The sequence below is a fragment of the Pseudophryne corroboree genome, chromosome 5 (assembly GCF_028390025.1).
Source record: "Pseudophryne corroboree isolate aPseCor3 chromosome 5, aPseCor3.hap2, whole genome shotgun sequence".
In the NCBI taxonomy this organism is placed as follows: domain Eukaryota; kingdom Metazoa; phylum Chordata; class Amphibia; order Anura; family Myobatrachidae; genus Pseudophryne; species Pseudophryne corroboree.
In genome coordinates, this window is record NC_086448.1 from 393,211,659 (window position 1) to 393,235,466 (window position 23,808).

At 47.0% G+C, this 23,808-nt stretch overlaps 3 non-coding genes across 3 annotated transcripts; all 3 read left to right on the forward strand.

The window, feature by feature from the left end:
• The first annotated feature begins 3,697 nt into the window (after nt 1–3,697).
• LOC134930969 (U1 spliceosomal RNA) lies at nt 3,698–3,864 on the forward strand. The gene has a single exon (XR_010178864.1). It is a non-coding gene; the product is annotated as a U1 spliceosomal RNA (small nuclear RNA).
• A 152-nt stretch (nt 3,865–4,016) lies between these two features.
• On the forward strand, nt 4,017–4,179 carry LOC134931043 (U1 spliceosomal RNA). The gene has a single exon (XR_010178919.1). It is a non-coding gene; the product is annotated as a U1 spliceosomal RNA (small nuclear RNA).
• A 661-nt stretch (nt 4,180–4,840) lies between these two features.
• LOC134931054 (U1 spliceosomal RNA) lies at nt 4,841–5,011 on the forward strand. The gene has a single exon (XR_010178927.1). It is a non-coding gene; the product is annotated as a U1 spliceosomal RNA (small nuclear RNA).
• The last annotated feature ends 18,797 nt before the right edge of the window (nt 5,012–23,808 follow it).

The window sequence follows — 23,808 nt, forward strand, 5'->3', positions numbered from 1 at the left end:
CAAGCGGACTCAGCTGCGGTGGGGGGTCGTCTCAAGAGTTTCAGCGCGCAGTGGGCTCACTCGCAAGTGGACCCCTGGATCCTACAAGTAGTATCCCAGGAGTACAGATTGGAAGTTCGAGACGTCTCCCCCTCGCAGGTTCCTGAAGTCTGCTTTACCAACGTCTCCCTCCGACAGGGAGGCAGTATTGGAAACAATTCACAAGCTGTATTCCCAGCAGGTGATAATCAAAGTACCCCTCCTACAACAAAGAAAGGGGTATTATTCCACACTATATTGTGGTACTGAAGCCAGACGGCTCGGTGAGACCTATTCTAAATCTGAAATATTTGAACACTTACATACAAAGGTTCAAATCAAGATGGAGTCACTCAGAGCAGTGATAGCGAACCAGGAAGAAGGGGACTATATGGTGTCCCTGGACATCAAGGATGCTTACCTCCATGTCCCAATTTGCCCTTCTCAACAAGGGTACCTCAGGTTCGTGGTACAAAACTGTCACTATCAGTTTCAGACGCTGCCGTTTGGATTGTCCACGGCACCCCGGGTCTTTACCAAGGTAATGGCCGAAATGATGATTCTTCTTCAAAGAAAAGGCGTCTTAATTATCCCTTACTTGGACGATCTCCTGATAAGGGCAAGGTCCAGAGAACAGTTGGAGGTCGGAGTAGCACTATCTCAAGTACTTCTACGACAGCACGGGTGGATTCTAAATATTCCAAAATCGCAGCTGTCTCCGACGACACGTCTGCTGTTCCTAGGGATGATTCTGGACACAGTCCAGAAAAAGGTGTTTCTCCCGGAGGAGAAAGCCAGGGAGTTATCCGAGCTAGTCAGGAACCTCCTAAAACCAGGAAAAGTGTCAGTGCATCATTGCACAAGGGTCCTGGGAAAAATGGTGGCTTCTTACGAAGCGATTCCATTCGGCAGATTTCACGCAAGAACTTTTCAGTGGGATCTGCTGGAAAAATGGTCCGGATCGCATCTTCAGATGCATCAGCGGATAACCCTGTCTCCAAGGACAAGGGTGTCTCTTCTGTGGTGGCTGCAGAGTGCTCATCTACTAAAGGGCCACAGATTCGGCATTCAGGACTGGGTCCTGGTGACCACGGATGCCAGCCTGAACGGCTGGGGAGCAGTCACACAAGGAAAAAATTTCCAGGGAGTGTGATCAAGTCTGGAGACTTCTCTCCACATAAATATACTGGAGCTAAGAGCAATTTACAATGCTCTAAGCTTAGCAAGACCTCTGCTTCAAGGTCAGCCGGTATTGATCCAGTGGGACAACATCACGGCAGTCGCCCACGTAAACAGACTGGGCGGCACAAGAAGCAGGAGGGCAATGGCAGAAACTGCAAGGATTCTTCGCTGGGCGGAAAATCATGTGTTAGCACTGTCAGCAGTGTTCATTCCGGGAGTGGACAACTGGGAAGCAGACTTCCTCAGCACGACCTCCACCCGGGAGAGTGGGGACTTCATCGGGAAGTCTTCCACATGATTGTGAACCGTTGGGAAAGACCAAAGGTGGACATGATGGCGTCCCGCCTGAACAAAAAACTGGACAGGTATTGCGCCAGGTCAAGAGACCCTCAGGCAATAGCTGTGGACGTTCTGGTAACACCGTGGGTGTACCAGTCGGTGTATGTGTTCCCTCCTCTGCTTCTCATACCTAAGGTACTGAGAATTATAAGACGTAGAGGAGTAAGAACTATACTCGTGGCTCCGGATTGGCCAAGAAGGACTTGGTACCCGGAACTTTAAGAGATGCTCACAGAGGACTCATGGCCTCTGCCGCTAAGAAGGGACTTGCTTCAGCAAGTACCATGTCTGTTCCAAGACTTACCGCGGCTGCGTTTGACGGCATGGTTGAACGCCGGATCCTAAGGGAAAAAGGCATTCCGGAAGAGGTCATTCCTACCCTGGTCAAAGCCAGGAAGGAGGTGACCGCACAACATTATCACCACATGTGGCAAAAATATGTTGCGTGGTGTGAGGCCAGGAAGGCCCCACGAAGAAATTTCAACTCGGTCGATTCCTGCATTTCCTGCAAACAGGAGTGTCTATGGGCCTCAAATTGGGGTCCATTAAGGTTCAAATTTCGGCCCTGTCGATTTTCTTCCAGAAAGAATTGGCTTCAGTTCCTGAAGTCCAGAAGTTTGTCAAGGGAGTACTGCATATACAACCCCCTTTTGTGCCTCCAGTGGCACTGTGGGATCTCAACGTAGTTCTGGGATTCCTCAAATCACATTGGTTTAAACCGCTCAAATCTGTGGATTTGAAATATTTCACATGGAAAGTGACCATGATGTTGGCCCTGGCCTCGGCCAGGCGAGTGTCAGAATTGGCGTCTTTGTCTCACAAAAGCCCATATCTGATTGTCCATTCGGACAGGGCAGAGCTGCGGACTCTTCCCCAGTTTCTCCCTAAGGTGGTGTCAGCGTTTCACCTGAACCAGCTTATTGTGGTACCTGCGGCTACTAGGGACTTGGAGGACTCCAAGTTGCTAGATGTTGTCAGGGCCCTGAAAATATAGGTTTCCAGGACGGCTGGAGTCAGGAAAACTGACTTGCTGTTATCCTGTATGCACCCAACAAACTGGGTGCTCTCGCTTCTAAGCAGACGATTGCTAGTTGGATGTGTAGTACAATTCAGCTTGCACATTCTGTGGCAGGCCTGCCACAGCCAAAATATGTAAATGCCCATTCCACAAGGAAGGTGGGCTCATCTTGGGCGGCTGCCCGAGGGGTCTCGGCTTTACAACTTTGCCGAGCTGCTACTTGGTCAGGGGCACACCCTGGCTGAGGAGGACCTGGAGTTCTCTCACTCGGTGCTGCAGAGTCATCCGCACTCTCCCGCCCGTTTGGGAGCTTTGGTATAATCCCCATGGTCCTGACGGAGTCCCCAGCATCCACTTAGGACGTCAGAGAAAATAAGAATTTACTTACCGATAATTCTATTTCTCGTAGTCCGTAGTGGATGCTGGGCGCCCATCCCAAGTGCGGATTGTCTGCAATACTTGTACATAGTTATTGTTACAAAAATCGGGTTATTATTGTTGTGAGCCATCTTTTCAGAGGCTCCGCTGTTATCATGCTGTTAACTGGGTTCAGATCACAGGTTGTACAGTGTGATTGGTGTGGCTGGTATGAGTCTTACCCGGGATTCAAAATCCTTCCTTATTGTGTACGCTCGTCCGGGCACAGTATCCTAACTGAGGCTTGGAGGAGGGTCATAGGGGGAGGAGCCAGTGCACACCACCTGATCCTAAAGCTTTTACTTTTGTGCCCTGTCTCCTGCGGAGCCGCTAATCCCCATGGTCCTGACGGAGTCCCCAGCATCCACTACGGACTACGAGAAATAGAATTATCGGTAAGTAAATTCTTATTTTCTCTTTTCATATGCAAACGAGGGTTGAAGCCAACTTTGACCCACTGCTTGGATGACATCACCATATGCAAATCCATCTGCTGCAGGCCTTCCCCCAGGAATGCTTGCACTAGTTGTTGCATTTGGTTTGTTGTTTGGGGGTGCTTCAGTATTAGGCAGCCTTCTGCCCTCCCATGTTCATCTGAAAATATGTGTTCTCCCTGCAGTTGTTGTCCCCAGATGAGAGTTCCCTTGTGCTGCCTCAGTTGAATCTCCTTTACTTGACAGAGATTTGCCTGAGCAGCGGCCCTCCCCAGCCCTATCCCAAATCATACTTATTTTGCATAGTAGGAGATACCATGGTCATGAAGATTGTTCTCCCAGGGTGAGGTTCATTCATTGCATTCTGGGTATGCTGACCCCTGTGATTTCCCCAAATCTGGGAAACTCGACTGCATTATTTGTGGTAGTGGGGGACTGTGTTTGTGCTTTCCTCTGGTCCGCTCTGGTAAAAGTCAGATTTCTTTGTCTTAGATCTTCCTCTAGCCTTGTTCTTCTTTCGAGAGTTCCCTTGTGCTGCCTCAGTTGGATCTCCTTCACTTGACAGGGGGGTGCCCGAGCAGCGACCCTCCCCAGCTCTAGCCCAACTCCTACTTACCTGCCAGGTGAGATACTATGATCATGAAGGTGCTTCTCCCAGGGCAAGGCTCACCCATTGCACTCTGGTTGTGCTGCCCCTGCGATTTCCCCAAATGTGGGAAACTTGACTGCATAATTTGTGTTTCCCCTGGTCGGCTCTCGTATAATTCAGATCTCTTTGTCTCAGGTCTCTCTCCAGCCTAGTTTGCTGTCTGTTTCCACTTCTCTTTTCTTGAGCCGCTCCCTTCTATGCCCTTGCGCACTATCCTGACTTCTCCCGTCTGCTTACTTTGTGCCTTTCAACGCACAATGCGAACTACAGGTAGTGCTGCAGGGCCCACACCCTATTACTTGCCTTACAGAGCAGCTCTGGAGCTGTTACAGTGCCCAGCTGCTGCAAGAAATCAGCTTGAATGCTTCAGGGGCTGGGGCATAGCCCCACACCGAAGGAGGGTGGAGGTGTTTAATGCGAACTAGGGGTCATCCAAGCGCCGCAAAAGGCCGCCATGCCCTGCACGCCCCTTTTCTCTTTTCATATGCAAACGAGGGTTGAAGCCAACTTTGACCCACTGCTTGGATGACATCACCATATGCAAATCCATCTGCTGCAGGCCTTCCCCCAGGAATGCTTGCACTAGTTGTTGCATTTGGTTTGTTGTTTGGGGGTGCTTCAGTATTAGGCAGCCTTCTGCCCTCCCATGTTCATCTGAAAATATGTGTTCTCCGTGCAGTTGTTGTCCCCAGATGAGAGTTCCCTTGTGCTGCCTCAGCTGAATCTCCTTTACTTGACAGAGGTGTGCCTGAGCAGCGGCCCTCCCCAGCCCTATCCCAAATCATACTTATTTTGCATAGTAGGAGATACCATGGTCATGAAGATTGTTCTTCCAGGGTGAGGTTCATTCATTGCATTCTGGGTATGCTGACCTCTGTGATTTCCCCAAATGTGGGAAACTCGACTGCATTATTTGTGGTAGTGGGGGACTGTGTTTGTGAATGCAATCGCCTCTGCTTGTCAATCGGGGCGGGGGGGGGGGTCAGCAACACTCCATTTCCAAGTCGGAGATGGAGCGGTACGGGGGCAAGGCTTCAAAATTGGGTCGGCAATGGAGAAACAGGTGGCGTGGTCAGAGCGGCTGCATGACATCACATTTAGCCGCTGCGATCACTAAAATGGTGGTGGCTTCCTGCGCGCACATACAGTCTGCACCAGCAGGAGGCTACCCCATTTTTTATGATCACGCTGAACTGCAGTGCGACTGCAATTACAGCGTGGTCAAGAAGGGAGGCGGCATGCTGGGTGGCCATGCCCTGTGATGAGTGGCCCCAGCATGCGAACCAAAGGATTGCAAATTCTGTTACTTAGCAGAATTTGCAATCCTTACTGAATTAGGCCCATTGATTACAAAATTTATTTGTAAACAATATTTGCAGTTTTTCTTCAGGGACTAACACAAAAGATGCTTGGGGCTACTAACACATGGGAAAGCCACGTAAAGCTTCCCATGGGTCAGTGGCATCACAACGGGGTTGCGGCCCACACCCGAGTGTCACCCGCCAAGAGGGATGACACCAAAGTGCCGGCTCCTCTTCAGTGACAGAATGTGGGTGTTGCACTGTGACATTACATGCAACACCCAGCTTCTGTCACTGTGCAGGAGCCAGCACCGCTCACACACTAGTCCCTGGGTGCAGTTCGCAAACCCCCGGGACACCCGTAGCGACAAAATGGAGATTCAGGCCACCAGGCCACGCCCCTACCTATGAGACTATGCCTCCTTTTTACTATTGCGCTGCTTATCTGCGCGCACTGCATTACAATCTCCCTCGCCACCTCTCTGGGTGTTACCAGTGATAGTGACACCTCTGCCATGCTTGTAGCAGCTGGTTCTAAGATCTACGCCTCCAGCCCTGAGTGTTTGCCCTTGTGACTTGTTGATCATCATAGCGAAGCAGATGCTTACAGAAAACTGCAGGGGCTTAGATTGAAAGGAAAAAAATTGATGAGTGTAAGGTAGAGAGGAGCGGGTTCGGTTCTCCGAGAACCGAATTCCCCACGAACTCCACGTGGCTTACACTGGTTCGAGGCAGGCTCGGTTGTTCCCGCCTGATTTGGAAAACCTGAACGAGGGAAAATTTCATCATCCTGCTGTCGAATTCTCGCGAGATTCGGATTCCATATAAAGAGCTGCGCGTCGCCGCCATTTTTACTCGTGCATTGAAGAGAGAGCGGAGAGGACGTGGCTATGTTCTCTCAGTGGAAATCTCAATATCAGTGCTCAGTATCAGTGGTTACTTATTGCTGCTCAGTAATACTAGTAGTGTGTCTCTCCTGCTCAGTGTCAGTTCTCAGTAGTATCCTCATCAGTGCTCAGTATCACTGCTCATTGTCTTGTGCTGCATTGTGGTCCTTAGCATACTACAGTACATTACTAATTTTATGACTAGTTAGCTACTATAACTCATGTTACCCCCGGATTAACCATGTTGATATTTTAAGTATTATAACCTTGGATAGCTTTTTCATTCAGAAATGTATCCATTCCTTTTTTAAATCCAATTACAGAGTCCGCCATTACCACCTTCCCTGGCAAGGAATTCCACATCCTGATTGCCCTAACAGTGAAGAACCCTTTCCTCCATTGCGTTCGGAACTTTCCTCCAGTCGCAGCAAGTGCCCACATGTCCTAAACTGTGTTCTTTTAACAAATAATTCCTCTGATAACTCTTTGTTATGTATCTTTACATATTTGAAGATATTAATAATATCTCCTCTTAGGCACCTCTTTTCTAGTATATACATATTCAGCCTAGTAAGTCTTTCCTTATAGTACAGCCTTCAGGATCTCTTGCACTTACATGATCAGCAGAGTGGTGCAATGGAAGCATGCTGGGCCCATAACCCAGAGGTCGATTGATTGAAACTATCCTCTGCTATGTGCATTTTTTTTTTATAATTAAAGTATTCAAAAACTGGGATTGATATTTTGTCTCTTTTATTTTTACTTAAAGTACAATAACTTTTACCATTTTAATTTGTTTTAATAGTATATTGACAGCATTGTTTTCTTTAAAAAATCCACTTAATTTTCTTTACCCTATTACTGAAATGGTAATTTACAAAAACAAACTACATTGTCACCAGAAGAGCAATGCAAAATGTACAAGTGATATATTAAAATCATCTTCCATCTTGAATTTCAATGATGCATTGGGACAACGATTTTGTGAGAAACATCTTCACCCTTAAAGAAAGATTTTCTTAATTCCTTACCTGTGTGCTGATTAGATATCACCTTGTTTTCACATTAAACAGACTTCCACATGAGAAAGCAGCAAGGATGCAGTGACGTTTATGTTTCCTGGTGTCAACCTGTATTATTTCAGTAGACATTGAAATGAGGATGCCTCTTGCTGCCTTTCCAATGAAGCAAGTTTAATTCAGTAATAGGTGAAAAACCATTCCTACAAAGGTGTTAATCAGAGACTTGGCATTGTGGACACTTTTCATAGAGCAAATTTGTTAGCATAAAAATAAAGCCAGAAAATGAAGAGCTGTTTAATCACTCAATTGGATTTTTCTGCCAGCATAATTTTTCTCTTACGTCCTAGAGGATGCTGGGGACTCCGTAAGGACCATGGGGGATAGACGGGCTCCGCAGGAGACATGGGCACTTTAAGAAAGACTTTAGATCTGGGTGTGCACTGGCTCCTCCCTCTATGCCCCTCCTCCAGACCTCAGTTTACTACTGTGCCCAGAGGAGACTGGGTGCTTTTCAGGGAGCTCTCCTGAGTTTCCTGACAGAAAGTATATTTGTTAGGTTTTTTATTTTCAGGGAGCCTGCTGGCAACAGACTCCCTGCATTGAGGGACTGAGGGGAGAGAAGCACACCTACTTCTGTGAGTTGAAAGGCTCTGCTTCTTAGGCTACTGGACACCATTAGCTCCAGAGGGATTGGTACGCAGGTCTCACCCTCGCCGTCCGTCCCAGAGCCACGCCGCCGTCCCCCTCGCAGAGCTGGAAGATAGAAGCCGGGTGAGTATGAGAAGAAAAGAAGACTTCAGAGGTGGCAGAAGACTTCATGATCTTCACTGAGGTAACGCACAGCAGTAAAGCTGTGCACCATTGCTCCCATACACCTCACACACGGCAGTCACTGTAAGGGTGAAGGGCGCAGGGGGGGGGCGCCCTGGGCAGCAATATAGATCTCTCTTAGGCAAAATAAATATATATGCAGCTAGGCACTGTATATATATATATAAGAGCTCCCGCCATTTTTTTACTATATTTGAGCGGGACAGAAGCCCGCCGCTGAGGGGGTGGGGCTTCTCCCTCAGCACTCACCAGCGCCATTTTCTCCACAGCACCACTGAGGGGAAGCTCCCCGGACTCTCCCCTGCTTATACCACGGTAGAAAGAGGGTCTTAAAGAAGAGGGGGCACATAATTAGGCGCATATATATATAGGGAAATAAAGCGCTACTGGGTAAACATAAAATTATTGTGTTTTTTTCCTGGGTCATATAGTGCTGGGGTGTGTGCTGGCATACTCTCTCTCTCTGTCTCTCCAAAGGGCCTTGTTGGGGAACTGTCCTCAGATAAGAGGATTCCCTGAGTGTATGGTGTGTTGGTACACGTGTGTCGACATGTCTGAGGTAGAAGGCTCTCCTAGAGAGGAGCAGGAGCAAATTAATGTGGTGTCTCCGTCGACAATGCCGACACCTGTCTGGATGGATATGTGGAATGTTTTAAGTGCTAATGTAAACTTATTGCACAAGAGATTAGACAAAGCTGAAGCTAAGGAACAGTCAGGGAGTCAACCCATGCCTGTCCCTATGTCGCAGGGACCTTCGGGGTCTCAAAAGCGCCCACTATCCCAAATAGTTGACACAGATACTGACACGGATTCTGACTCCAGTGTCGACTACGATGATGCAAAGTTACAGCCAAAATTGGCTAGATGTATTCGATATATGATTATTGCAATAAAAGATGTTTTGCACATCACAGAGGAACCCCCTGTTCCTGACACGAGGGTACACATGTATAAGGGAAAGAAACCTGAGATAACCTTTCCCCCCTCACATGAGTTGAACAAATTATGTGAAAAAGCTTGGGAATCTCCAGACAAAAAGCTGCAGATTCCCAAAAGGATTCTTATGGTGTATCCTTTCCTGCCAATGGACAGGATACGGTGGGAATCCTCCCCTAGGGTGGATAAAGCATTGACACACTTATCCAAAAAGGTAGCGCTGCCATCCCAGGATACGGCTACCCTCAGAGACCCTGCTGACCGCAAGCAGGAGGTTACCCTAAAGTCCATTTACACACATTCTGGTACCTTACTCAGACCGGCAATTGCGTCGGCCGGGGTTGTAGCGCGGTAGCAGCATGAACAGATCCCTTATTAGCAGAGATTGAGACCCTAGATAAGGATGCTATGTTATTGACCATAGGGCATATAAAAGATGCTGTCCTATATATGAGAGATGCTCAAAGAGACATTAGTCTACTGGGTTCTAGAATAAACGCTATGTCGATTTCTGCTAGACGAGTCCTATGGACCCGGCAATGGACAGGTGATGCCGACTCAAAAAGGCATATGGAGGTTTTATCTTACAGGGGTGAGGAATTGTTTGGGGAAGGTCTCTCGGACCTAGTCTCCACAGCTACAGCTGGTAAATCAAATTTTTTGCCTTATATTCCCTCACAGCCTAAGAAAGCACCACATTATCAAATGCAGTCCCTTCGATCACAGAGAAACAAGAAAGTACGAGGTGCGTCCTTTCTTGCCAGAGGTAAGGGCAGAGGGAAAAAGCTGCACAACACAGCTAGTTCCCAGGAACAGAAGTCCTCCCCGGCCTCTACAAAATCCACTGCATGACGCTGGGGCTCCGCTAAAGGAGTACGCCCCAGTGGGGGCACGTCTTCTAGTTTTCAGCCACATCTGGGTTCATTCGCAGGTGGATCCCTAGGCAATAGAAATTGTTTCTCAGGGTTACAAGCTGGAATTCGAAGAGGTGCCTCCTCGCCGGTTTTTCAAATCGGCCCTACCATCTTCTCCCCTGGAAAGGGAGATAGTGTTAAATGCAATTCACAAATTGTATCTTCAACAGGTGGTGGTCAAGGTTCCCCTGCTTCAACAAGGAAGGGGAAATTATTCGACCCTGTTTGTAGTCCCGAAACCGGACGGTTTGGTAAGACCCATATTAAATTTAAAATCCCTGAACCTATACTTGAAAAGGTTCAAGTTCAAGATGGAATCGCTAAGAGCGGTCATCGCCAGCCCAGAAGGGGGGGGGATTTTATGGTATCTCTGGACATAAAGGAGGCATACCTTCATGAACCCATTTATCCACCTCATCAGGCGTACCTAAGATTTGTGGTATAGTATTGTCATTACCAATTTCAGACGTTGCCGTTTGGTCTCTCCAGAATTTTCCCCGAGAATTTTCACCAAGGTAATGGCAGAAATTATGGTGCTCCTGCGAAAGCAAGGTGTCACAATTATCCCGTACTTGAACGATCTCCTCATAAAAGCGAGATCAAGAGAGCAGTTGCTGAACAGCGTATAACTTTCACTGAAGGTGTTACAGCAACACAGCTAGATTCTCAATATCCCGAAGTCGCAGTTGGTTCCTACGACTCGTCTGATTTTGCTTGGGCATGATTCTGGATACGGACCAGAAAAGGGTTTATCTTCCGATAGAAAAGGCCCAGGAACTCATGACTCTGGACAGGAACCTATTGAAACCAAAGGGTGTGGAGTGTAAGAGGGTGAGGGAATCACAAGCCCGAAGCTTTAATGAAAGACAGACACATATAAAGGGAGGATTAATAAATACAAAGATATCCTTTACTATAGAATGTAGTCCAATCCGGTCTTTCAACTCTTCCACAACTGAAAAACGGATAGTGTTCCCAAGCCTTCCATCCTGGTATATCTTTAGTCTCTTGCCAATGAAGAAAACAATCCCTCCAGCAGACTCTTCAACCACGATACAAGATCACAGCCAAAAGGGCGAGAAGCAACTACACTTGCGTTTAACCAAAATGGCTAAAACTTAGTGGAGGAAAGTGCAGTGCACCAAAACATAAGCTGACACAATCATGGAGAATGCGCCAGCATATATGCTCTTCTATCTATATTTTGCAAACCTGCTCTTGTCCCCTCCAGCTGCTCCATGTAGATTTGACGTCTGGCAAGGTGCATAACCCACTGACAAGCAGGCACACTCCTGCATGAGTTTTCACTCTCACTAGCTGGATGATACACATTCATTTGCATGTGCTCCCCCTCCGACACACCGCCCACCCCGCCCAACCAACCAACCACCCAGTCACCAGAGCCACCCACAAGCCAACTGGCTCCGTGATTTAATTGAAGGCTCAAAATGCCCAACTACAGGATTAATGTAAGTAGTGAATCTAGGAATAAATGTAGAAGTAGGAAATTAAGTTAGTTCACAAGTACATTCAAATTCAGATCTAAAGTCTAGGTAGGCCTCACGTCCTGGCAGCCCCCAGCATTTAAAAATGCCTTGATTAGAGGTAGGGAATTAAATGTAGATAAGAAGTAGACACAAAATAAAACTCCACAGAGCAATTATCAGGTGTCTTTATGAATTGTTGCATTTAAAAAATCAAGCAATTAGGGAACACAATGTTGCGACAATGTAACCCTATTTGCAAAATAGTACTAAATAAGTTTGTCGATGTAAGACATTTGCAAAGGCGCAAACAAAACACGCTGGAAAATGCAACTGAATCTGTTTTTGGAGGTTAGAATAGATGCAGGATCAAGTAGCTCAATGGGTAGGGTGTTTGATTAGAAATTCAAGAGGTTATAGGTTTGAATCCTGGGTATGGTAGTTTGAGGTGTTATTTAATAAAGTATGTGTATATATTAGTCACACATGGCTTACTTGTACAAATGGCATGTCACCAGTTAGTTCTGACTGCTGATATGCCATTTGCACAAACACGCCATGTGTGACTGTATATGCATTTAAGGAGGGCACCCCGGCAATACCACAAACCATTAAGTGTCAAGTATACTAGATATATCTTCATATCTCATGTGCTTTCTCTGAGACCAATCTTTTTATGCCTCTTCCCCACAAGGCATGCGCCTTTTGTCCATATTGCACAAATGGGGAGGGGGGGGGGGGCATATAATTCTCTGTCACATGGCACCAAAAAGTCTAGTTATGGCTCTGGTATGCATTATGTGATCTGGCAGACCATCTCTCCAACACTGGCTGGTTGGAATAGAAATCCGGTTATCTATGTGAGCAAATGACCATCAACGATTTACTCTCAAACACTAGAAAATGGACAAAAATGGTCCCCTAAACAAATTGGTTAAATTTTGGGTTTAACCAATTTGTGTAATGACCATTTTTGACCACTTTTCTAGTGTTTGGGAGCAAATGGTTAATTGACATTTGCTCCTATACATTACCAGATTTTCATTCCATCCATCCAGACTGGATAGATAGCCTGACAGATAATTGTGTAGTGTACGCCCAGGATAACTGTCAGTTGTGCTTTCTTTTATGACGGCACATAAATGGGTGGGCAGATCCAGGGCAAGCACTGCCCACTCATGCATAGTTGTCAACTGATGTGAAGTTCCAGGGGGCAATCTCAGTTATAAAGAAAAGTATCTGGAAATTGTCCCTAGTTAAAAAAAAAAATAAAAAAAAAAATTGATCAACTCCATTTATTTAGTATGATATCCCAGGTGATAGGATGCCGGCAGTCAGAACAACATACTTTATTAAATAACACATCTCAAACTACCATACCCAGGATTCAAACCTATAACCTGTTGAATTCTAATCAAACCCTCTACCCATTGAGCTATTTGATCCTGCATAAAAATTGTGAACATTATATGAAGCTATTGGTACTTTGCAAAAAAAAAGTATCAGCATTACAACGCAGCAGATCCATGCAGTTTGCAGCCACACACTACATGTATCTGCTCAGCCACAATGCTGATTATTTCTTCACAAAGTACAAGGTGAGCTCCAAACAGAATTCTCTAGCTTAGAATTATACCTTTCTATGCCAAACCTAGAAGTCGGGCCCCCCACCCTGGGATCCCCCAGAGGGAGGCCTGCACCGTCATGCGGCAGGCTTGTCCGTTTTGGAAGCAGGCTGATGGGCAGCCCAGGCTTGCTTCAGTCTGGGCTTGGCAGGTCTGGAAGCATGAGCTTGCTTTGGGTATGCCTGACCTTGGGTACGCTTTACCTGGAGGATGAAAGGGCCAAGGGAAAGTACTTTTAGCCTTCTGCGTGGTAGGAGTCATACTAGGTAGGCAAGCTGTTTTAGCAGTAGCCAGATCAGCTACAATCTTATTGAGGTCTTCTCCAAAGAGAGTGTCTCCCTTGAAAGGAAGCACCTCCAGGGTTTTCTTGGAATCCATATCCACCGACCAGGATCTCAACCAGCTGTATAAAGTATTACCTTGGAACTGGCTCTCCACTCCCCATTATCTGGTTATCATGGCTTCCTCCGCCAGTGTCCAGACTCGCTTGCTGAAGCTCGGCCACTTCTTCCTAGCAGCAGGCTCCTGGATCACTGGGCAGCAGAGGTGCTTGGGAGCCGGAAGGGGGCGGAGCAATCAGGCAGGCAGTTGCAGTGCGGCCCAGCTATCTGTGGTGTGAGAAGAAGCAGGGGCACCCCACCGCTGGCAGTGCTGCAGCTAGCGGTGGTGGCAGCAGCGGCGAGGCTGCTGGGCTGGGTCTTGAAAAAGGTGGAAAGAAGGGTGTTACGGCATGGAATGTACAAACTGCGAGACCCTGCTGGTAGCGCTTTTGTCTATTTAGTAGGAAGGGCACGTAACAGCCGGGGGGCAATGGAGGAAGCCCCTTTAGGGCTGGAGCCCGGCGGCAACTGACTCCGTTGTCTCTGGCAGTTCCACCCCTGGACTAGAGGAATGGTCAAGATCATGGCAACATTTAATGCCAAAAAATGCAAAATCATACACGTCTCAAAAATGCAAAGGCTAACTATAATATTAAGGGCATTATAATGGCAAGAGGAAAGCTATCTAAGTATTACTATTTCAGGTGAGCAATGTAACAAAGCAATAGGAAAGGCAAGTCAGATGCTTGTTTGCATAGGTTAAAGAACCAGTAGCAGAAAAAAGTAATACAGGTTGAGTATCCCATATCAAAATATTCCGAAATACGGAATATTTCGAAATACGGACTTTTTTGAGTGAGACTGAGATAGTGAAACCTTTGTTTTTTGATGGCTCAGTGTACACAAACTTTGTTTAATACTCAAAGTTATTAAAAATATTGTATTAAATGAACTTCAGACTGTGTGTATAAGGTGTATATGAAACATAAATGAATTCTGTGAATGTACACACACTTTGTTTAATGCACAAAGTTATAAAAAATATTGGCTAAAATGACCTTCAGGCTGTGTGTATAAGGTGTATATGAAACATAAATGCATTCTGTGCTTAGATTTAGGTCCAATCACCATAATATCTCGTTATGGTATGCAATTATTCCAAAATACAGAAAAATCCGATATCCAAAATTCCTCTGGTCCCAAGCATTTTGGATAAGGGATACTCAACCTGTAATGCCACTGTATAGGTCCTTGGTACATCCACATTTAGAATCCTGTGTTCAGTTCCAGAAGCCATATCTCAAGCGCCTTGAGTCCTGTTGGAGAAAGAGCGCTATATAAATAAAATTATTATTATTATTATTATTATATCTCCAGAAGGCTGTAAATACATTAGGGCAACTAAAATTGTGCATGGCCTACATCACAAAACTTACCTGGAAATACTAAAAGATGTTGATGTGTATAGTTTGGAGAAGGGAAGAGGGAACATACAGTAATAGAAACATTTAAATATATAGGGAGGAATGTAATAGGGTGTGAGAATCAGAAAGTGAGAGATTTTGTGTTTTTTCCTGTTGTTTTTTTGTTTTTTTGTTTGATTGTTTGTTTTTTAAAGTGGCAATCCTTTACATGGCAAAACCAGGTTAATTTTTGCCATGTAAAGGATTGCCACCGTGGGCATGTGTAGAAGGGGCACTGCTACTGTTGACATTATGTGTGTAAGCTGCACTGATATGGTGGTTATGTGTATAAAGGGCACTGCGACTGTGGGTATTATTATTATTATTATTATTACATGCGGTGTAATGACAATGAGATAGTGCTCCTGTGTGGCGTATTTTGATTTGGGGTGCTATTGTGTGGCCATGCCCCTTACTTGTGATACCACACCTTCTTTTTTTAAGGAGCGCACTGTCCCTTTATTAAGTATTGGAGAGAGGGCCCAAATTAATAGTTTACAGGGAGGCGCCAAACACCCTAGCACATATGTTATGATTGCCAGCCAACAGCACTGGTTTTGCCTATAACACTAACTATAAATATTTTGAATTGGTCCTGGACCACCAATCCAAGGCACCCCTGCAAGTGTCCTGAGGCACCCCAGGGTGCAGTTTGAGAACCACTGGTCTAGTGAGTACCCAGGATAATTATTGTAGCTGGTCTGCGGGTAACAGCTCTCAGATCCACTTCTAGAAAAAATGCAACAATGTAATTTGAGTGACAAACTGCAGAGATGAACCCTTTCCGTGACTGCTGCACAGGGATCACACAAACTCTATTCATAGGGCTGACTTCACTTAGGGGAGATGTTCTCGCCCCGCAAAGAAGTGCGAGTATATACCGCACTTACGGTACCATTGGATTTACAGATATTTTCTTGCAATACACTATGGGGGTCATTCTGAGTTGATTGCTCGCTAGCAGTTTTTAGCAGCCATGCAAACGCATTGTCGCTGCCCACTGGAGAGTGTATATTCACTTTGGAGAAGTGCGAACACTTGAGCAGCAGAGCGCCTGCAAAATTGTTTCAAAATAAGACCAGCACTGTAGTTACACTTCATGTGCGTTGATTCTAACAACCGAGGGACGGCTTTTGATGTCACACACCCATCCAGCGAATGCCCAGCCACGTCTGCATTTCTTCTGCCACACCTGCATTTTTCCAAGCACTCCCTGAAAACGGTCAGTTGACACCCAGAAACGCCCTCTTTCTGTCAATCTCCTTGTGGCCTGTTCTGTGATTGGAATAATCGCTAGAACTAGTGCAAAACCACAATGGACTTTGTACCCGTACGATGCGCGTGCACATTACGGAGCATACGCATGCACAGATTAGCCATTTTTTTTCAACTGATTGCTACGCAGCGAACAACGGCAGCAAGCGATCAACTCGGAATGACCCCCTATATACATAAAAACATGGATTTTTACTGCAGGAATTATGGTTAGTTTAGGGGTATCAGTTAGGGTCAACAGAGGTGTAGCTAGGGGTCCAAGCGTCCCTGGCAAAGTAAGGGACTGGCGCCCCCCCTTTCGATAAAGCATTGCAGTCCATTGGCGGTTACCATGTTGGAGCCACAGCAACTGACCCCCTCCCCCACACGCTGCCCTACATCATCGGCTGGGATTCACTGTTGGTGTGAAGCCACTGGGAACATTCTGGTAGCATTAGCAGCAGTCTGTGTCATAGATAGCGAAGGCAGAAGGTTAACTAGCTAATAGCAGTCTGTTGGCAGCAGAGGCTGGGCGGGGGGCTGAGAATGAGCCAACGCTGATCAGTGTCCAGTCTGCTCAGACAAAAATATTTTGTGATCAGGGCTGGTTCTAGACCAAAGAAGCCAATGGCAAAAATTTCCTTTGGCGCCCCCCCCCCCCCCCACACACACACACACACATATACACACACACACACACCAAAAAAGAACATATCCCAGTTTAACATAACGCTATTTGGTGCAAGGTATGGAGCTGGTCACTTGTATCAGACCTCTGACATTTGCCTTTTCACCCATATTGCATACTTTTTCTTGCAGGTTGTGTCTTAATTCAAGAAGTGTTCTAAGTACTTCAGCTTAGTATCTTTACTGACCCCTCTTTACCCCACACTACATAACTGACCCCTCTATACCCTACACTACATCACTGACCTTTCTATAACCATCACTGCATTACTGACCCCTCTATACAGTACACTGACCTCTACATACCTGCTAGTACATCCCTGATGCCTATATTCCCTAAGATAAATCCCTGATGCCTCTATTCCCTACGCTACATCCCTGACGCCTCTATTCCCTATGCTACATCCCTGACGCCTCTATACCCTACGCTACATCCCTCACGCCTCTATTCCCTACGCTACATCCCTGATGCCTCTATAACCTACGCTACATCCCTGACGCCTCTATTCCCTACGCTACATCCCTGACGCCTCTATACAGTACAATGCATTACTGATCCCTCTAGACCATACATCCTCATTACATCAGAGAGATAGTGAAACACTGGAAAAAATAAGGATAAAGTGGACTACAGAAACTGATGCTCTAAACAAAGGAGAGAGAGAGAGAGAGAGAGAGAGAGAGAGAGAAAAGCACAAGGGAAAGTGGGCAATTGGAACACCATAGAGAGAGGAGAGATAGAAATGCCTGAAAAAGTAAAGGGGGTTGGCTATGGCATCCGGCGCTCGGGATTCCAGCGGTCACATGATACCTAATCCTAATACTAACCCTCTGGGGGAGTGGCGGGTAGGGCTAACCCTCAGGGGGTGGCAGCTAGGACTACCCCCCCCCCCTCCTAGTGCCTTCCCTAACACCCCCTCCCCCGGTCCTAACCCTCCCTCCAATACTCGCCTTCGGGATGTTGGCTGTCTGTGTGCCGGCACCAGTCTCCCAAGTGGTGTCAGGATTCCAACATCGGTCAAATGACCGCCGGTATACCGTCTGCCGGGATGGTAAATGTATCCTGAGGACAGGTAGTGAGTGTGGAGGGATAGGTGGTTCAGTAAAATGTAACAGCTCAAACTGCGATCATTCACTGATAAATTGATTTATAGCTCTCCCTTTTTAACCATTGCAGTCATAAAAGCAATGTTTTTTAAACTTTTGAATAAAGCTTGTTAGCATCCCCAGCACACTGTATATGCTGGGAGATGTAGTTCTCAATATGAAAACATTTAATTACTGTATGAACTCTAATCCCCCAACTGAAACCTCTCACAAACACACACTCCTAAATCTAGTACACACACACATTTCCCCAGTACTGACAACTCTCATCACTTCCACACACTGACAACTCCCTCCTGCTCCTCTCCCTACTGACACTGACAGCTCCCTCACAGTCACACACATCCTCCACCCCCCCCACCCTCCACACACACACACTGATAGCACACATGCACAAATCCTCCCCTCCTCGACACTAACATACCCTCCAACATTTTACACAGAAAAATCGGTACAAATCCGAAAAAGGGACGTGGCCGCGTGTAAAGGGGGCGTGGCCATGCCCCTTTTCCTATACTTTCAATGGAAGTTTGGAGAGGCAAAAATCGGTACAGACCATGAAAAAGAGGTACTGTACCTATTAAAAGGGTACAGTTGGAGGGTATGCACTAACTGTCACGGACTGCTTGGGCAGCAGGGGGCAGGCTCTGACTTGAAGTGCTGAAATTCAACAGCTCTCTCGAACTTGCAAGGTATGGCTGTGCAGCTGTCTCCAGCCATCTCCTTGCCCACTGTGTAATTTGTGGCGTTCTCTGATGTTCCCCGCTCTGCCTCTACAACCGGCACATAATGTACAGCAGTGGTGACTCCTGAGTATGGGCCTGGAGAATTCCGCCTACCGGGGGGCAGGGATTAATAATTTCAAAGGGACAGAGCTAGGAGTGAAGCAGTGGACAGCAGTTGAGGGGCGTTTCAAACTGTAACAGGGTTGGGACAATTTCAGTATCCTTCCCTCACCGTCTAATTGGTCAGTCCCACGCTGATTGCCATAGCGCCATTTCGAGACTGCAGAACTCTATCCCTTAGCCACGATTGGCACAGCTGGATGGTGCCCCTGGTAAGTGCCATCCTGGCCAAGGGGTAGACACGCCCCTGAGGGTCAGGGCCAGCAACAGAAATCTTGGGGCCCAGTACACTGATATCTCTGGGGCCCCCTCAACCCCCCCTTAACTTGGCAGAGGGATCTTTAAAAAAAATGGAGCCTTTGACTCGGACCGTCAGTGAGGCCGGCAGGTGGTTTTCAAACTGGGCTATACAGCTTTTCGGTGGCGGTGGCAGGGACATTCAGAAAAGGGCCAGCACAGCGACATGCATAATAATGGCAATACAGTATGGACCACAGGGACTGGACAAAGTGATGGGGTAAAAGGAGGGGGGAGGGTTTAGTTGGCCTGTTAATTGTTTTCCTGCTTAAATTGAGCAGTTGGTGGATACACTTTAAAAAGCAATATTGGCACTGTGGCCCCATTATTTCTGTTCTTAATACTTGGAGCCCTGAACAAGTGTCCCCTTTGTCCCCCCTGTCACCGGGCCTGTTCAGGCGTTACCTATGGAGAAGCTGCGACATGACATCCTAGGACACGATACTGCACCATGCATCACCATTATATTTCAGTGTGCCTTGTCAATATTTAAATCTTGTTCTGTGTGACGTGAGTTGTAAATGGTTGAAAATCTCTGTGCTACAGTATCGTCACCATGTAGTTATAACAACACCGCAAAACCACCAAAAGACGTGTTTTGGTAGAGGGACTGCTGGAGGGGCCCGTTGGGGGCCCCAGTTTGCTACCCCACCCCAGTATGCCTGTGCTGTAGCCAGTGGAAGGGGCACTATCTTCCCGGTGATCTCTTCGGGAAGATGGTGCCGCACATAGAAAGCAAAGACTCTGGCTGCACTCTCCTGCCTTTGCTCTAAGCAAGGTGATCGGGCCACAAAAGGACCCCTGTCGGACCCCTGCCGGCCCCCGGCCTGCGGGCCACAAAAGGATGCATTGGGGGTGGCATGCGGCCCATGGGTTTGACACCCCTGCCCTAGAGTATCAAAATTTGTTTCACGGCACCCCTAGGCCAAAGTTTTTTTTATTGAGAAATTCAGAAAAAAATATAAAATTAAGTAAATTGTGTTTATAGCATGTCCTCCTCAGGTTCAGTTATGTTGTGAGGGAATGGTTTTGCCAATTTAATAAAGTATAAATAATTTTAATTGGTCCTGGACCACCAAACTATGCTACCAGTGCAAGAACCCCAGTTTGGAAACTACTGCCATAAAATAAACCTTTTTTGTTTTTTTTAAACTACATGTAATACACCTTAGATCTCAGTTCCTAAAAGGTTTTAAACCCTTGCATACAGTAAACTACACATATTTAAAAATCCTACACCGGGCACAAGTGCTCACGGGCCAATTTCATGGCAGTCTCGGATAGGAGGGCATTGTGGATTCACCAAGGGAATGCTGATGCTGACTCCAAGAAGAAAGGGAGTCTCTTCCCTATGAAGGTGAAGCCTTGTTTGGCGACGGCCTAGTTAATTTGATCTCGGCAGCTCCCGCATGTAAGTCAACCTTCTTGCCCTATGTTCCCTCTCAACGGATGAAGACGCATCATTATCTACCGCAGTCATTTTGGCCCAATAGATATGCAAGAAGTTAAGATTCCCCTTTCTTTGCAGGTAGAGGAAGGAGAAGGAAGAGGTCTGTAGCCTCTTCAAGATTGCAGGAGCTGAGATTGTCCTCTGCTTCTGCCAAATCCACTGCATGACGCTGGGGCTTTCTTGCAGGAGCCCGCACCAGTGGGGGCACGTCTAAAACTCTTCAGTCAGTTCTGGATTCATTCGGATCTGGACTCGTGGGTTTTACAAATAGTGTCCCAAGGGTACAAACTGGGGTTTCAAGACGTCCCCCCTCACCGATTGTTCAAATCAGCCTTAGTCAGCAGGGAGCAGGTTTTTATTCAAGCCTCTTCGTGGTCCCGAAGCCGGACGGCTCAGGCAGACCAATCTGAAATCTGAAATCCCTTAATTTCTACCTAAAGAAATTCAATTTCAAGATGGAATCTCTCAGGGTAGTGATCTCCAGTCCGGGGGATAAAGGAGATTTCATGGTTTTGGTAGACATAAAGGATGCCTACTTACATGTTCCCATTTAGCCACTGCATCAAGCTACCTGAGGTTTGCAATTCAGGATTGTCATTACCAATTTCAGACGTTGCCATTTGGTCTGTCCACGGCTCCAAGGATTTTCACCAGGGTGATGGCGGAAATGATGGTTCTCCTTCGCAAGCAAGGAGTCACAATTATCCCGTACTTGGATGATCTCCTGATAAAGGCGAGATCCAGGGACCAGTTGGTGCAAAACATCTACTCTCCCTGACAGTTCTTCAACAACATGGTTGGCTCCTAAACTTGCCAAAATCGCAGTTGGTCCCAATGACGCGGTTGTTGTTTTTGGGAGTGATACTGGACACAGAAGAGGTTTTCTTCTAGTGGAAAGGCTCTGGAGATCCAGAGTCTGGTCAAACAGCAAGAGTGTTAATCCATCAATGTATTCGGTTGCTGGGGAAGATGGTTGCGGCCTACGAGGCCATTCAGTTTGGCAGGTTCCATGCCAGAGTGTTCCAGTGGGACCTGTTGGACAAGTGGTCCGGATCCCACATACACATGCACCGGAGGATAATCCTGTGTTCCAAGACCAGAATCTCACTCCATTGGTGGCTGCACAGTTCTCACCACCTAGAGGGGCGATGGTTCGGGATCCAGGACTGGATCCTAGGGACCACGGATGCAACCCTCCGAGGCTGGGGAGCAGTCACATAGGGGGAAAACATCCAAGGAAGATGGTCAAGTCAGGAAAGTTGTCTCCACATAAATGTTCTGGAGTTAAGGGCCATTTAATAACTGCAGACACAGTACGCACTGGGACAGGTGCCCAGCATCCTCTACGGACTAAGAGAAAAGGATTTACCGGTAGGTATTAAAATCCTATTTTCTCTAACGTCCTAGAGGATGCTGGGGACTCCGTAAGGACCATGGGGATAGACGGGCTCCGCAGGAGACATGGGCACTTTAAGAAAGACTTTAGTTCTGGGTGTGCACTGGCTCCTCCCTCTATGCCCCTCCTCCAGACCTCAGTTTGATACTGTGCCCAGTGGAGACTGGGTGCTTTTCAGGAGCTCTCCTGAGCTTTCTGACAGAAAGTATTTTGTTAGGTTTTTGATTTTCAGGGAGCACTGCTGGCAACAGACTCCCTGCATCGAGGGACTGAGGGGAGAGAAGCAGCCCTACTCTCTGAGTTGCAAGGTCCTGCTTCTTAGACTACTGGACACCATTAGCTCCAGAGGGATTGGTACGCAGGATCTCACCCTCGCCGTCCATCCCAGAGCCGCGCCGCCGTCCCCCTCGCAGAGCCGGAAGATAGAAGCCGGGTGAGTATGAGAAGAAAAGAAGAATTCAGAGGCGGCAGAAGACTTCATGATCTTCACTGAGGTAACGCACAGCACTGCAGCTGTGCGCCATTGCTCCCATACACCTCACATACTCCGGTCACTGTAAAGGGTGCAGGGCGCAAGGGGGCGCCCTGGGCAGCAATATAAACCTCTTTTCCGCAAAAATATAACATATATACAGCTGGGCACTGTTTATATGTATGAGCCCCCACCAATTTTACAGTTTAAGCGGGACAGAAGCCCGTCACCGAGGGGGCGGAGCTTCTCCCTCAGCACTCACCAGCGCCATTTTTTCTCCACAGCACCGCTGAGAGGAAGCTCCCCGGACTCTACCCTGCTTATACCACGTTAGACAAGAGGGTTGAAAAGAGGGGGGGGGGGGGGGGGCACATAATTCGCAAATTACATACAGCAGCACTACTGGGCAAACATTAAGTTACTGTGTTATTCCTGGGTTATATAGCGCTGGGGTGTGTGCTGGCATACTCTCTCTCTGTCTCTCCAAAGGGCCTTGTGGGGAAACTGTCTTCAGAAAAAGCATTCCCCGTGTGTGTGGTGTGTCGGTACACGTGTGTCGACATGTCTGAGGAAGAAGGCTATATTAGAGAGGAGCGGGAGCAAATGAATGTGGTGTCTCCGCCGACAGCTGATTGGATGGATATGTGGAATGTTTTAAATGCTAGTGTAAACTCATTGCACAAAAGATTAGACAATGCAGAAGCTTTGGGACAGTCAGAGTCTCAACCCATGCCTGATCCTATGTTGCAGGGACTGTCAGGGTCTCATAAGCGCCCACTATCCCAGATTGTTGACACAGATACCGACACGGATTCTGACTCCAGTGTCGATTACGATGATGCAAAGTCACAGCCAAAATTGGCAAAATCCATTCGATTTATGATTATGGCAATAAAAGATGTTTTGCACATCACAGAGGAACCCCCTGTCCCTGACAAGAGAGTACATATGTACAAGGGAAAGAAGCCTGAGGTAACCTTTCCCCCCTCACACGAGCTGAACGATTTATGTGAAAAAGCTTGGGAATCTCCAGATAAAAGACTGCAGATTTCCAAAAGGATTCTTATGTCGTATCCTTTTCCATCAACGGGTAGGTTACGATGGGAATCCTCCCCTAGGGTGGACAAAGCATTAACACGCTTATCCAAGAAGGTAGCCCTCCCGTCACAAGATACGGCTACCCTCAAAGAGTGTGCTGACCGCAAACAGAAGATTACCCTGAAGTCCATTTATACACATTCAGGTACCTTACTCAGACCGGCAATTGCGTCGGCCTGGGTGTGTTGTGCTGTAGCGGCATGGACGAATACCTTATCTGAGGGGATGGATAGCCTAGATAAGGATACTATTTTATTGACCCTGGGGCATATAAGAGATGCTGTCCTATATATGCGTGTATGCAAACTACAGGTGATGCTGCAGGGCCCACACCCTTTTACCTGTCTTGTAGAGCAGCTCTG